Source organism: Amia ocellicauda, chromosome 6 (genome assembly GCF_036373705.1).
Source record: "Amia ocellicauda isolate fAmiCal2 chromosome 6, fAmiCal2.hap1, whole genome shotgun sequence".
Lineage (NCBI taxonomy): Eukaryota > Metazoa > Chordata > Actinopteri > Amiiformes > Amiidae > Amia > Amia ocellicauda.
In genome coordinates this window covers 4,511,902-4,524,346 of record NC_089855.1, presented here as the reverse complement: position 1 = coordinate 4,524,346, position 12,445 = coordinate 4,511,902, and the positions used below count along the sequence as shown (strand labels likewise).

At 35.7% G+C, this 12,445-nt stretch overlaps 1 long non-coding RNA gene across 1 annotated transcript; it reads left to right on the top strand.

Moving 5' to 3' along the window:
* Positions 1 to 527: 527 nt before the first annotated feature.
* LOC136750772 (uncharacterized) lies at positions 528 to 9,071 on the top strand. The gene is made up of 6 exons (XR_010816958.1): positions 528 to 680; positions 1,983 to 2,198; positions 2,945 to 2,986; positions 3,206 to 3,535; positions 8,290 to 8,398; positions 8,654 to 9,071. It is a non-coding gene; the product is annotated as an uncharacterized LOC136750772 (long non-coding RNA).
* Positions 9,072 to 12,445: the final 3,374 nt, after the last annotated feature.

Genomic DNA, 12,445 nt, shown 5'->3' with positions numbered 1-12,445 from the left:
AATGGCTAGAACAAAAGTAAAATTAAAATGCTTTTATTAATATTCTATTAATTAGGAAATTATTATTATTATTATTTTTTTTTTATTTTTTTATTTTTTTATTTTTTTTATTTCTTGGCAGACGCCCTTATCCAGGGCAACTTACAACATAAATTAGGTTAGTAAAGTGTTTTTGCTTAAATGTATAGAGTTAATTATGACAATTATAACTTGCTTGCATAATCACTGCTTCCTGTGTGCAATTTCCCTTAATCAACAAAATTCTGAATGGCCTTTGTACAATTTACAACTGTATTTATTAATGGTTATAAAGTGGTAATTAAATCCTTAGTAATGTGCTTTATAAACTATGACTAAAGGCATTAATAAGGTAGCTGTTTGTTTTTCTACATCAATTATTGAATTATCTGTTAAGGCTATATAAAGTATTTCTACTCTGACCTTATTATAAAGTGCTATCATTGTGGAGACAGACTGTGATACCAAGTATTTTACCGGAAACTGCTATGCCTTTGTCTGCTTCAACATCAAAGACAGGGGATATTGCTAAGTGCATCATAAAAGTTCTGTCTTCAAAAGGCATCATTTCTGAATGCCGTACATACAAAAAATAATAATAATAACAGCTAGAATGGACTGCAGGTGGTTCACAGTGCATTTGCTGGCTGTCATCTTACTCCGTAAGTACTATATATATATATATATATATATTTAGTTTTTTTTGTTTATGTTTGTTAAAAATTAAGTTACATTGAATGCATAGAATTCAAATTCAGAAATATTTGTTTCTGAGTAAAAGAGCAATAATTAACTCAATTATGGATTCAATAACAAAATAAGGTTTTTGCACTGTGTGTGTAAGTCTTTAGCCTATATAATTGGTTGAGAGTGAATAAATCAGGTAAGCACGTAAGTGTGGGGCTCTTTAACAACACATGATTTATCAACCAAAAAAAATCATACAATAACAAACATATAATCAAAATACATAAAAACGCAACGAAAAAACAACAAATCAGTAACTTCGAAATAATATTTAATTGAGCAAATTTTATGATCTTCCGTGACACTAATTGCACCGCTTCAGTATGTTGATAAAGCCCAGGGTGTGATAATTATTTATGTTGAATTGTAACCTAAAAGGCTTATAATTTATTAAGCTTTATTAATCACCTTGCCTGCTTTGCACTGTACTTCAGGAAATGTTTGATAAAATGTGTTCACAGTGCATTTGCTGACTTTCATTTTACTCAGTAACTACTACTAATAATACGTAGTTTAGGAAGTGCTAGTACTTAAGATGTACATAGAATTCAATTGCAGGAAAAGTTGTTTATGAGAAACAGAGCAATATGTCATATATAAACACACACAACTTAAAAAAAATGTATTAAGTTAATTGTTCCTCAGTTTTGTATTCACAATTCACATCAAATTACATCTCCGAACTGTAACCTCAAGGTTACCACTGAAACCTAATGATATGAACATGCTCCACATGATGTCGCCAGTTCCTGTCGTCATTGTACAAGAGCATGTTGTCTGTCTACTGGATCAAGAATAGATGGGGCTCATATAGTCTTGTCTTTATCTGTTTATTACTTAGAGGTCTCTGTCAGCCTGTGAGAGGGTGATGAATAATCTCCACTCACTCTCTCACTCCAGGAGGTACAGACATCTTGGGCAACTTGGTTATGACCAGAAGTGTTGTGAAGGGTCTAGACACAATGGCTTGCTAATATGATGGATGATGTTACTGCATGATTTACTGTGCTAACATGTAAACCACACAGAGCAAGTTAGTAAGATCATACCCTTTCTGTGTCATTTGAGAAAGTGGTCTTATTTCAGCAATACACATGATAATTGTGATTTTGTTTCAGTGTTTAAACAAGAAAAATACAGTAAATAAATAGTCAAATATATGTCAAACGTTATTAAAAAATAGTGAAATAAAATAAAGATTTTGGTGCCTCAATCAGGATCCTGCTATACCCAGATAACCAATGAAATGGATTATCAGCAGCAGCTTAACTGTCAAGAGACGAAAGGAGAGCTTTTATGGTACCGACAACTTCCCAATCAACATCCTGTGCTAATTAGGAAAGATGAGCTAAACGAGGACCCAAGACCCAATGTCACATACTTCTGTGCTACAAAAAAGGATGACATATTTATATTTGGAAAAGGAGTAAAAAGTGAGTATATTCTCTGATACATATTTAATTAAGAGCTCAGTGAAAATATTTTGACATGGTTATATTATTTTACGTGCCAGATCTGGCATTATAGTGCTTGGCTACAAATTTTGTGTGTGGGTTTTGGGCCACAGCAGTCTCTGTATATAAACACATAGTATATAACCTTAGGCAAAATTCTAAAAATAGAAAATTATTACAAATAAAAAAGAACTATATATATATATATATATATATATATATATATATATATATATATATATATATATATATATATATATAATGCTTCTTGGGTAAACAGTAAATTGTCCTGGATCAGGGCATCTGCTAATAAATACATAATAATAATAATAATAATCATAATCATAATAATATGATGTAATGTATTATTATTATTATTATTATTATTATTATTATTATTATTATTATTATTATTATTATTATTATTATTCATTATTGCATTGCATTCAGAAGAAGCTCTATAAACATTAAGACATGTTGCAATCCAAAATAAACTAATAATCATTCTTGTAACAAATGTTAACAAATAAACACACATTCACACAATTGTACAAAGAAAAGGATGGGATGTTCTGTGGGGTTATGGTTTTCCAACTATCTTTTTATTTTTAGTTAAGTTTAGTTTACAAATAATTAATTAAAATGTGTGCACTTATTTGCTCTTCATGTCCAATGTAAGTAGAACTATTTATCTTATCTTTCCTTTTTGTTTTTTCTTTTTGCAGAATCTCAGAAATCTGGACAACACAAGACAGCTCATCAAAACAGTAAGTACTAACACATACATTGTAATACTAGCAATACAATATTAATGTTTTTGTAACCGCATGTAACAGTTATCCATAATAGCTGAAACACAACAGTCTATAAATAACAGCTCTCTGCTTTGACTGAAAAACACACCCAATCCTCATGAAGAGATTCTGTGTATTTGATTTCCTTTCACTATGAAAATACAGGTAATGACAATTTTATTTTATTTTTAGGAGAGGGCTCCGGTCATCAGGCAGTCCAGGTTGCCATTGGAAACAAATTTACTTCTCTTTGTCCACTGGATAGAAAGGACATTTCATGGTACAAACAGTCTGATAATAATCCTCCATTTGCCATTTTTACTTTTTACTATGAAACAAATCTTCCCATGCCTGTTTTTCACACTGAAGATCCTGACAGTTCTTTAGACACCAGCAGACAAGAGGATTATGTGTTTTTAAACATCACCAGTGTAAAACTAGAGCACGCTGGAACATACTACTGTGCCCAAGAGACAGACAAGAGGCTTCATTTTCTATCTGGAAAAACTTTAATTGTGCCAGGTAAGTACCATTAACGATTTATAAAATGTAAGGCTTATTTAGTCTTTAATATTTTGCCAATGAAAAGCAAATTAAGAGGACAACAATCAGAGTTATGCTTATTATTATTTGGAATTGCATTTGGTGGCAACCATAAGCTTAAAAAATCACTCTGTAAATTTGGCACAATGCTTTTGCCAATCTTATGATCTAATCATTGAGCAGCCAAGTGAATGAAGTAGCTATATTTACCTTTCAAATCAAGAAAACTACCAAAAGGGGGATGGAGCATCACTGTTTACCATTGGAACTCATGAATACATTGTCTAACAAAGCTGCCTATAGGCCTTCTATGTGCTGTCAGTCGGGCAGACCCCTGCTCTGCCTGCTTTAACTAGTACAGCACACAGCTACTCAGCCTTCTTTTGACATTCACCAGGAAGTTCTGTTTGACTTGTGTGCTCAAAAGGAATTTCTCTGTCTTAATATTATCATATTAATTCAATATATCGATTCAGTGCCTGTCCCACTGGACTGCACAAACTACTGCCTGCTGGCTGGCTTCAGTTGAGCCTTCAGTAGCCTGTGTGACACATGCGTCTGGCCTCTGTTGTTGTGTTACAGGTGGGCTATTGGCGTAGCACAGTGGTACTCAATAGGCGTCGAATGCTTTCAGAATGTCCGACTAGTTGACATAAAATAATATTAATTAATACAAAAAAAGCATTCATTATTCAATTCGTCAAGGAAGCACATACAACTAATTCTAACCTGTCACAGGCTCCCTGATATCTGATTTTGTCTTATTGAGTCTGATTGGGTAATTTACTTCTTGAAGCCAGGATTAAGTACAGTAACAGCCCAGAGACCTGGAATTCTGAATACATCACCTAATCAGTGGGTTCACATTTGTCATGTGGCAAGTAACCAATCAGATGTCAGAGAGCCTGTGACAGGTTAGAATAGAAACGTATGATCAGGTTTTTATATATATATGTATGCAGCCTAATACAAATGTACATTGGAACAATTAAAACTCAATGGAAATGCAATACATACAAATGTTAATGGCATCATTAATTCAATGCAAAATGTAAAATCCCTTTTTCAGGACACTGTATTTTGAAGATAATTTTGTAAAAATCCAAATAACTTTACAGATCTTGTTTTCCATGCTTGTTCAGTGAACCATAAACAATTAATGAACATGCACCAACAGACACTAACAGCTTACAGATGGTAGGCAATTAAGGTTATACAGTTATAAAAACTTAGGACCTAAAGAGACCTTTCTAGTGACTCTGAAAAACACCAAAAGAAAGATGCCCAGGGTCTCTGCTCATGTGAACATGTCTTAGGACATGATGTGGCCACCTAAGACAGTGGCAGGACCACATGTAACAACATATCAGACCTTACATCACATTATTTTTTTAAAACAGACACTCTTATCTAAGCCAATTTACCCATTTATGCAGCTGGGCATTTTACTGGAGCAATCTAAGTGAAGTGCTCAAGGGTACAACAGCACTGCCCCACCCAGGATTTGAACCACTACTACAACCCAACCACAGTGCTGCCACAGGTACAACAACTGCCCGAGCTACACCAGGAACGCACAATCCCTCCATCAGTGCTCAGACTGTCTGCAATAGGCTGAGAGAGGCTGGACTGAGGGCTTGTAGGCCTATTGTAAGGCAGGTCCTAACCAGACATCACCGGCAACAACGTCGTCTATGGGCACAAACACACCTGCGCTGGACGTGATTTCCTGCAAGACAGGAATGTCAGTGTTCTGCCATGGCCAGCGAAGAGCCCGGATCTCAATCCCATTGAGCACGTCTGGGGCCTGCAGGATCGGAGGGTGAGGGCTAGGGCCATTCCCCCCATAAATGTCCGGGAACTTGGAAGTGCCTTGGTGGAAGAGTGGGGTAACATCTCACAGCAAGAACTGGCAAATCTGGGTCAGTCCATGAGGAGGAGATGCACTGCTGTACTTAACACAGCTGGTGGCCACAGCAGATACTGACTGTTACTTTTGATTTTGACCCCCCCTTTGTTCAGGGACACATTATTCCATTTCTGTTAGTCACATGTCTGTGAAACTTGTTCAGTTTATGGTTTAGTTGTTGAATCTTTTTATGTTCATACGAATATTTACACATGTTAAGTTTGCTGAAAGTGAGAGGATGTTTCTTTTTTTGCTGAGTATATATAAAATGGTATATTTTACTTATATTCCACTGTTTGACAATGAAGATCTTTGTGCAAGTGTACCTAGAAGAATTGATGCTGTTTTGAAGGCAAAGGGTGGTCACACCAAATATGGATTTGATGTAGATTTTTCTTCTGTTCACTCACTTTGCATTTAGTTAATTGATAAATATAGAATATTAACATGTCTATTTTTGAAAGCATTCTTACTTTATAGCATTTTTTCACACCTGCCTAAAACTTTTGAACAGTACTGTATATATACAGTTTTGGAAAAAAATTAAGAGACCACTCCAAGTTCAGAAATCAATGTTAAGTGGTCTCTTAATTTTTTCTAGAGCTTTATATACACTACTGTTCAAAAGTTTGGGGTCACTTAGAAATTTCCTTGTTTTCGAAAAAAATGCAAATTTTTTGTCCCTTAAAATAACATCAAATTGATAAGAAATACAGTGTAGACATTGTTAATGTTGTAAATTACTATTGTAACTGGAAATGGCTGATTTGTAATGGAATATCTACATAGGCGTATTATCAGCAACCATCAGTCCTGTGCTCCAATGGCATGTTGTGTTTGCTAATCCAAGTTTATCATTTTAAAAGGCTAATTGATCATTAGAAAACCCTTTTGCATTTATGTTAGAACAGCTGAAAACTGTTATGCTGATTAAAGAAGCAATAAAACTGGCCTTCTTTAGACTAGTTGAGTATCTGGAGTATCAGCAACTGTGGGTTCAATTACAGGTTCAAAATGGCTAGAAACAAAGCACTTTCTTCTGTAACTCGTCAGTATATTCTTTTTCTGAGAAATGAAGGCTATTCCATGCAAGAAATTGCCAAGAAACTGAAGATCTCGTACAACACGGTGCACTACTCCCTTCACAGAACAGCGCAAACTGGCTCTAACCAGAATAGAAAGAGGAGTGGGAGGCCCCCGGTGCACAACTGAGCAAGAGGACAAATACATTAGAGTGTCTAGTTTGAGAAACAGACGCCTCACAGGTCCTCAACTGGCAGCTTCATTAAATAGTACCCACAAAACACCAGTCTCAACATCAACAGTGAAGAGGCGACTTCAGGATGCTGGCTTTCTAGGCAGAGTTGTAAAGGAAAAGACATATCCCAGACTGGCCAATAAAAGGAAAAGATTAAGAACACAGACACTGGACAGAGGAAGATTGGAAAAAAGTGTTATGGACAGACGAATCTGAGTTTGAGGTGTTCAGAAAGAAGAACATTCGTGAGATGCAGACCAAATGAACAGATGCTGGAGGAGTGCCTGATGCCATCTGCCAAGCATGGTGGAGGCAATGTGAGTGTCTGGGTGTGCTTTGGTGGTGGTAAAGTGGGAGATTTGTACAAGGTTAAATTGATCTTGAAGAAGGAAGGCTATCACTCCATTTTGCAATGCCATGCCATGATTGGACGGCGCTTGATTGGAGTCAGTTTCCTCCTACAACTGGACAGTAACCCAAAGCACAGCTCCAAACTATGGAAGAACTATTTTGGGAAGAAGTAGTCAGCAGTAGTGATGCGGGAGATCCGAGTTCTGAGTCCCCGTCCTGGCCGGCTCTGGAAAAAATTAAGAGACCACTTAACATTGATTTCTGAACTTGGAGTGGTCTCTTAATTTTTTTCAGAGCTGTATATATAATATGCTACATTAGGCTACATACCTACCTACCTAACATCATCATAATGATCATATTTGCTGATCGTACTGCATTGTATAATCTTGCATTTGAAAATGATTATTAAAAAATACACAAGGAAATAATTACCCTGATTGCTAGAATATTTAGGAAATTGCATTATTATTATTATTATTATTATTATTATTATTATTATTATTATCATTGTTAATATTATTAAGTTCAATAAGTTTATGTAGCTTTCTATTGGTGCATTTATTCCATCTCCATAGTAGGAACAGCCACAAGGTTTGTCTTGTGTGACTGGGTTTGAAGATTATAAAACACCAACACCGCAATCGCGTCACAGATGAGCATCTCCAGCAGTACCTGCGCCTTGCCCTAAACTCCTACAAACCAGTCTTCACAAAGCTGGCCAATGAACGACAATGCCACCTCTCCCATTAGATTGACACAAACAAATGTAATATTTATATTTTATAGACAATTTAATAAACTTAATGAAATTAAAAACACTAATACTACTGCCTTTCTACCCAACAGCCTATATGTTTTTGGTTAAAGTTATGTGCAAGTTTCTATTTTTGGGTCAAATTTCTGTGCACGGCCCACCCACTGTTACAAAATTCACAAATAAGCCCACAGGTTGATCTAATTGAGTACCCCTGGACTAGGATATCTCTTTTGTGAAACACTCCCCTTCAGGCTTGGGTCCTGAGTTCCCATGATAATGAGTGATGCCCCATGCCTCTTTAGGTAGTATTCTCTATTTTAAAGGTAAATCATTACTTGGTATTTACTTATTACTCTAAATATCCACTGATATCATGCTATAACGTCTCACCCTGTCTAACAACATTTTAAACTGTGCTTCTTGAACTTGTACTTCTTCATCTTGTAATTATGTAGCCCAGCAAAACTCAAGCTCTTGTACTTTTTTATCCTACTGGATCCTCCTCTTCTGTTCTGTTGGTGCTTCATGGATATTAACACAACAGCACATCTAGCATATTAAAAGGTGAGTGTGTGCATTTGTGTCTATACACTGCTGTGCAAAATTCTAAGACACATTCAGTAGTTACAATATATGGATGTTATTAGCATTTACAATGTATTCAATATTTCACTCACTTGCGTTGTCTATTGTAATAACTAAAAAAGCACAAATTACCTTATTTGGAACTTGCTATTTATTTGAAAATAAACTATCTTTGTGTCACAATAAACAAATTAAATATGTATAAAACATGAATGTTCCTTTTCTGTTTTACAGGGGGAATGTGAAAAGAAATTGGAATGTCAGGTTTTTAAACAAAGGATCGTTACAGTTTGACTTTGAAGCTAATAGAGGTATACATGAGTTTGTAGCACATGTTATTCCACCCTGTGTGTTAAATTCACCCAACTGCATGGCTTACTGCACTTGACTGCACAGTTACATATACACACTGTATGTCTTCTTATGCTATGTCTATGTTATGTTAATTAAAGTGATTATACCAGTAACTGCAGAAAAGGTTTTGCATCCATCTAAAATATCCTTTACTTTTTCTATTAGCTTTACTTTTAAAAAAGGTTTTAATATATTTTATATATAGTTTAGTTTTTATATATATATAGTATATTTTATATATAGTTTATTTTTGTAAATGTTATCAAGTATCCAGGACTACTTCTTTTTTAACCTGTTGTCACAATTATTTTGTATATGTCTGTCTCAATATCTTAGACTGTTCTTAATCATTGTATTTTGTAAAGCAATAAACGTTGATTTCAACATATTACATCTGGTTACTCTATTCTCTACAACAGTGAGGAGTGGGCATGCCTAATGACCACAAAGACCATCTAGGCCTGGGGGGTTCCAGGAAAATCTGGACACATTTCAGTTAAGATGGTAGATGTTTAGACAATAATAATATCAAATGTGGGTGAGGTTTGCTGTATTTATACGCCAGAAATACTCTGGAAAAGCTTGTGGTGGACCTCCTCTTAGCTGCACTGTTCCAAGAGAGGCCATACCCGTCACTGGCAACACTGGGGATTTAAATAATAATTTAAATGATCCAATTAATTGAACACAAAGACTAGCATTAGAGAACACAATTAAAATGTGCAAAGTGAAAAATGCAAATATAATTAATGTGAACTAAATAGTGGCCTGAGACAGCTACATATACATAGACCCAGTTTAAGGGGGAGAAAGGGGGGATATGTCCCCCCCAAGGTTGAGAGAACCTTAAATTGTCCACCCAATAATGTATGCCTGGCTCAAAATTGTCCCCTGCTCCCCACCCCCAATACTGACCTCCCCATCTATGTGCATGTCCAAGGGACGTTACGATCAAACAGAAAATCTTATGATCAAAGACATTTTAAATTCACAGATATACAGAAGAAGTAACATGCAGGCTATAGGACCATGCAGCATCTATTTTCGGGCATTTTGACAAACTGTCAGTTCCCCCACCACCCACGCTCCACATACCGTCAGCACCACCCCTTACGGAAACGAAACCTAAGCCAGTGTATACGAAAGTAGCACAGTTTTTGTGAAAAGTGGTTTTCAACTTCATACTTTGGCAGGGTGAAAGAAGAGAAACATTTCTTGGTATTATTCAACACTTCAGGGTACAGGAAGTGTGTGTTCAGAGGGTGGAGGGTAAGTTATGTGTGCATTGTCTTACAGGTGCATGGCTGTACATTTGCAAACACTGTGCAGATCTGCAGTTTCTGTCTGGTATTTCTTGTATTTCTTGTGTGTCAGTCCACTGGGCCACTTCCTTATATCAATGGAATGAATAATCTCTACTAAGTGAACAGCAGAGATAATAAGAACAGAAAGTCTTCAGAGTCTCAGATGTCTCACAAAAATAACAAATAAAATTTTGTTCCCATGCTGGTATAGGCATGATGTGAGTGGTGACCACTGTGCCATGCCCATGGTGCCTGATGGGGCTGTGACACAAATCTTTACTGTTTTGATTTAGCCTGGAGATATAACTTACCTGATATGTAAGGAATTCAGATTAGTTGTGGTTTACCATTTAAAAAAGGTTAAATGCAGTATTGTTTTCAAAATTTCAGACTCATTTCTCGGAAACCAGGTTAGATCCGTTTTTGTTTCCTGTTCTTCACACATGTGGCCCTGTGCACATGAGTATCTGTGCATGTGTGTAGGATATAGGTAACAAATGTTGAGGGTACAGGGTGGTTTTTAATCACCAATGCTTATTCTCGTAAAAAAAGACATATATTTCCAAATATTTAAAAATAGTGGTAAAAGAAACACGAGAAGTGAAATGTATATATATTATATTTATGACACAAGCTTGGATACTTGGCTTGTGTTTCAGCCAGTTTTAATCTATAGCCTAACAACACATTTAAACAACTATATTAATTGTATATACAATAAGGCTACAGTACATAGCCATACATATGTATAAAAAGCAAATGCATGATAAACCAGTGCTTTGCTGTATTACACAGGTTAGTTACATACCACTTTGACCTTGTATTCCACTTGTATGTACTTGTTGGGTTGCTAAACTCATTTGTAGGGCTACCACCAGTTGACTGAAATAAACTACAGAGTTCCCCATTGACAGTGCTGTGTGTCAGCCTTTGTGTTGCTCTCCTCTTCACAGTATTTGAGCCTTAATTGCATTACATTATTTGTTATTTAGCAGACACTCTTATCCAGGGCAACTTACATTTGTACCCATTTATACAGCTGGGCAATTTACTGGAGCAATTTAAGTGAAGTACCTTGACCAAGGGTACAACAGCACTGCACCACCCACTGAACCCACAACCTTCCAATTATGAGTCTAGTGGCCCAACCACTACTCCACAGTGCTGCCTGAATGTATTATTTCTGATAGTAGTTTTTCTATTAAAAGTACAGTGGCAGCTCAACTTGTTTCCTGTTTAACTAAAACTTGGACTGCGCGGGAGTACTTATATTTTGACATCACCTATGTGGTCTTGATTTCAGTGTACATGGTGCAAGCTTTTTCAGTGTAGAGAGTGCAAGGTTTGACGTTTTCAGTGTAGAGAGTGCACACAATCATTCATATTTAACACTCCCATAAAGTGGGCAAATAAATCTCTAAATTCTCAATAAATAAATAAATGATGCATTTGATTTGTAGAGTACAGTACAGCATTTTACAGTAGTTTGATACGAGAACATAATTTGTCTTTTTTTTTTAAATAAATGCCACTCGTTTATTTTACAAAATTTAAAAGCAGTAGATATTTTTAAGTAGGCTAAATACAAGCTGAAAAAAATGAAGGTACACTGGTACACATTGAAAGTGCAAACAAAAATCTAAACATGGAAGGGTTACTGATGCACCCAAATGAACAACTTCTACTTATTGTATTGTAATGGCAGGGCAATGGGGAATCTGTGAGACTTTGTGTTGGACTCCCAGCAGTGTGTGTGCTGTGTGTGATAGAAAGTAAGTGAGGAGTGTACGTGTGTGATGTCACCATCCATGAGTCCCTCTGCTGCAGTGTAATGCTTTGTGATTGTTTATTTTTAATGTACTTTAACACTATAATCCTTAAACTTCATACGTGATGAAATGTATATTTTTTATATCTGTAAATAAACAATAATATATCATCTGTAAGCAAAAATGTAACAAGGGACGAAAATAACCTGCATATTTATCATCTTTTTTGTCAGTATTTTTCTTGGTGTCTCACTTTATTCAACTTTATATTGAGCAGCAGAAGTCCCATTAGCAGACTGGAGCTCTTGTGCTTTCCAGACAACGGAGTGATGGTGGTGGTAGTGGGGACGGGGTGGATTCAATCTATATACATCTTGTATTTTGATTTGCTGTTAGTTTTGTTGGCATGTTTGCAAAATAATTTAAATACAACAATAAATACATATTCATATTGTTTTATAAACTTTTAAAACTGTATACAATTTTAATTCCCTAATTTATCATTGGCACCCTTGGCAACGTAAGCAAAGGTTCGTCATCCCTGTTACTTACAGTGATATCAATGGCTGCTGCTCTACCTCTGATTATAGATTATTTTA